The sequence below is a fragment of the Puma concolor genome, chromosome B3 (genome assembly GCF_028749965.1).
Source record: "Puma concolor isolate L17-30 chromosome B3, mPumCon1.1.hap2, whole genome shotgun sequence".
NCBI classification, from domain to species: domain Eukaryota; kingdom Metazoa; phylum Chordata; class Mammalia; order Carnivora; family Felidae; genus Puma; species Puma concolor.
This window is the reverse complement of record NC_141672.1, coordinates 32,385,476-32,389,731: the sequence shown is the minus strand read 5'-3', so window position 1 is coordinate 32,389,731 and position 4,256 is coordinate 32,385,476.

Sequence of the window (4,256 nt, the reverse complement as noted above, 5' to 3'; positions counted from 1 at the left end):
CCCCCTTTAACCAGATGTAAGGGAACTAGTGTGTGGCACGATCACTGAGACAAAACATTCAAAGGTAAGGCTCTCTTTGTAGTATCTGAAGGCAAAATGGTACAGGAAATCAGAAGAAAGAATGGGGCTAATACACAAAATAGCCAGAAAAGAGCCCAAAATACTATAAAGAGATACAAAAAGGTAAAAGTCAGGGAGTCAAAGGAAAGCACAGGAAAATCTGCTGTTTTTATGGTTTCTGTAAAAGCAGTTAATAGTCTGAAAAAATCTCCAGTGAAGTAGTTTCACAAAGGAATCTGGTAAGGAAAAATGTAGTCTAAAATAAAAATAATATATAGGCCAAACCTTATAGTTACTATCCTGGCTGCTATAAAGGAACCCTGGAGACCCTAGCTGCCTTTAGCATCCAATTAGATGTCTCTGGGTAGTGGGGCTGATGAATTACCTTTCAAACAGACTGCGTGTGTGTGTGTGTGTGTGTGTGTGTGTGCGTGCGTGCGTGTGTGTGTTAGTGCCAAGTACACTGTACAGAGTTGTGGAGACTCTCCTGCCCTTAGCTGAGGTAAATAGACATGAAAATACAAAATTACAGTGGTAGGATAAATGCTATATAGATGGTATGCACAGGATTCTTGGGAAGCACAGTTACTGGAACTGAGGGGAGCCGATCAGAAGGCAACTGAGTTACTTCAGAAGAAGAAGTGATAATGAAAATAGCCAGCACTTATGGAAGTGCTTACCCAAGTATCACGTTCTAATCTAAAAATAATATTAACTCATTTAACTTTCAAAACAATCCTGACAGGTGGGTATTGCTATTATCCCCGCTTTACGGTTGGAAAAACCGGGCACAGAAGGATTGGATAACTTAGTCAAGGACGCAGCCGGCAAAAAGTGAAGAGTGTGTGAACCTAGGCTTACTGTTAGTCGTTAAGCGAAGAATAAGAGTTAAAAATCTGCGTGGCCAAGAAGACAGTGCACAGACTTTAAAGTTCTGCCACATAGTAGCAATAACACCTGGAACACACTTTAATCTCCATAAATTTTTACCTCCTTGATTGCAACACTGATAGTAACAGCTTACAAGGTTGTAGCTGACACTGGAGACAGCATGCTGTAAATGTAAAATACATATAAAAGCACGTAAAATACTTGTAACATGGTAAGGATGGCAAGGACAATGATGTTGCCCTCTGTACGCTCTGCTGTTCCCCATGGGCAAAAGTCAAGGGCAAAGACCCAGCCTCTTGCTGAGAAATGGTGCTGCTCAAATTCCAAAGTATGGACTGCACCAAGATGTTTAGGGTGGAATTTTCTGAGACATCCTGAAATATGCCAGTCATAGTACACATGGACATATTTATTCATTTGCTCAGCCCTTCATTCAACAAAAATTGTTTAAAGTAGTCCCCATGCCCATTGTCAAGACTCAATGCCCTACCAACTGAGCCAGCCAGGTGCCCCTCATTCAACAAGTATTTCCCGATGTTGGGCACTGTGAGAAATTCTGGGGATACGCCAGTGAACAAGACTGACATTGCTCGTGGAAGTTAAAGTCCAATATAGGAGTCAAACATTAAACAAAGAGTTAAGTAAAACTGTGTTGAGAACCCCCACAAGAGAGTTTAGGGCCTATGAAAATGTATAAAATAGTCTGGGAGAAAAGGCTTCCCGGGAAAAAAAAGGCACTTGATTTGAGACATGAAAATGAAGTAAAAATAAGCAAGCTAGGAGGCAGAATGTACAAATTCCATGAAAAGGAAACAGTATCTGCAGGAAATTATCATCAGCATTTGACAGACTTGATCACTCCCTCCTCCTTGAATTGCTGTCTCCATTTGGCTTTCAGGGATTCACTTCACTCGCCCCTACTTCTCATCTTCATTGCTCTTCTGATCTCCCCCAACTCTAAATGTGTTTTAGTGGACATTTTCCCCCTTTTCCACACTAATGCTGACGGTGATCTCATCACACTTCATGGTGTTAAAGACCACAGATATGCCAAGTCAAAATATACGTGTGTGTGTGTGTATGTAAGTATCTCCAGCCTGACACTCCTTTAAAATCCGGATTCATGCTTCCAACTGACTACTTGGCATCACCACTTGAATGTTTAATTGGCATCTCAAATTAAGTTCCTTATCCCCTCCCAACCTCACCCTTAAAGTTGCTTGTGTCAGTCTTCTTCATCTCAGTTAATGACGGTTCTATCCTTTGAGATGCTCAGAACAAAAATCTTACTGTCATCTTTGATTCTTCTTTTTGTCATACTTCACACCGCAAATCCTGTTGTTTCAACCTTCAAAATACACATGGAATCTGATCACTTCTCCCCACCCCCACTATCATCACACTAGTCAAAGTCGCCATCATCTCCCCTGGATTATTGCCACAGACTCCTACCTTGTCTTCTGTTTCCATCCTTATCCCCATCACTCAACTCCCACACAGGGACAGAGTGAACTGTTACATTCTAAGTCATATCAGATTATATCCTATATCCTATCATTACTTTGCTCAGAATCCTCTGGTGGTTTCCCACCTCATTCACAGTAAAAGTCTACAGAATGTTCTACAAGGTCCTACCCAAAATACCTCCCTGCCACCACTACCTGTCCCTCCCTCCTTACCTCTGATTCATCTCCTATGGTATTCTGCCCTTTGTTCATTCCCTTATAGCTGTTCCCCTGCTGATCCACGAACACACCAGAGCATACTCCCTCCCTCAGAACCTTTAGCCTTGTTACTTGTTACTCCCTTGATCTGCACTGATTAGGGGTGCGGGTGTAAATAATTGGTCTCAGATTGATCAGAGAAATATGACCTAGATATATACATTTGTGAGTCTCCCAGCACATGGAAGGCAATTAAAGTCATATCAGGGTTAAGATTTCCTGTAGAGAATAGAGGGAGCAGAGAAAAGGGCCCAAGAATGGGGGCCACTGACAAAGAATAGCTCACATACGTGGATGGAACTGGAGGGTATTATGCTAAGTGAAATTAGTCAGTAAGAAAAAGACAAATATCATATGACTTCACTCATATGAGGAATTTAAGATACAAAACAGGTGAGCATATCAGTGGTAGAGCATTTGACTACAAAACAGGTGAACATAAGGGAAGGGAAGCAAAATTAATACAAAAACAGGGAGGGGGACAAAACGTAAGACACTCTTAAATACAGAGAACAAACAGAGGGTTGCTGGAGGGGTTGTAGGAGGGGGGATGGGCCCAATGGGTAAAGGGAATTAAGGAATCTACTCCTGAAATCATTGTTGCACACTATATGCTAACTTGGATGTAAATTAAACAATAAATTAATTAATGAAAAAAAAAAGAATAGCTCACAAAGGCAAATGAAATGAAGCAATCAGAGAGCCCGTAAAGTAAGGATTGATGGAGAGATACACAGATGAGTAAATAAATACATAGAGAGGGGCGCCTGGGTGGCTCAGTCAGCTAGGCGACTGACTTCGGCTCGGATCATGATCTCACAGTTTGTGAATTCGAGTCCCATGTCGGGCTCTGTGCTGACAGCTCAGAGGCTGGAGCCTGCTTCGAATTCTGTGTTTCCCTCTCCCTCTGCCCCCTCCCCCATGCACACTCTCTCAAAAATAAATAAACATAAAAAATAAATAGAGAGGTAGGTAGGCAGATAGGTAGATAGATAAAAGAAATTATGATACTGCAGAAAGCAAAGGCAGAAAATATTTCTAGGGAGTGACTAGAAGGCAAGGCAATCAGTCCTCAAGTAACTTAGGATTACCAGGAGAGATGGGGAAACTATCACACCCAGAAGATTTAGTACCTACACATCCTGTCCCACCCTCAAATCACCAGAGGAAAGCCTCCATTCACTGACAAACACATATTAAACACAAGTTTAATCTGAGTAAATATATTGTTTGCTATAGATCTATAATTACAAGTATGAACAACCAAGATTCACTGAGTAAGAAAAAACACAACAGAGAAATCAACAAAACCAATGGCAAAGTCGCTTTGGCCTCTCCGACCAACCTAGCAGTCTTTAAAGTTTAGCAAACACTCTTAGCCCGTGTGACTGATTAACTAAAGTTTATTGGTATATCTGTGGATCATGCATTCTTTCCCAGAAAAAACAGAGCACTTCCGCTCTCATGAAACAGAAACCAGACCCCCTTGCACGATCCCCGGACACTAAGGAACCAGACCCCCTTGCACAATCTCCAAGCACTGAGATAACATCTGTAGCTGGCACCATTGAATCTGCACGT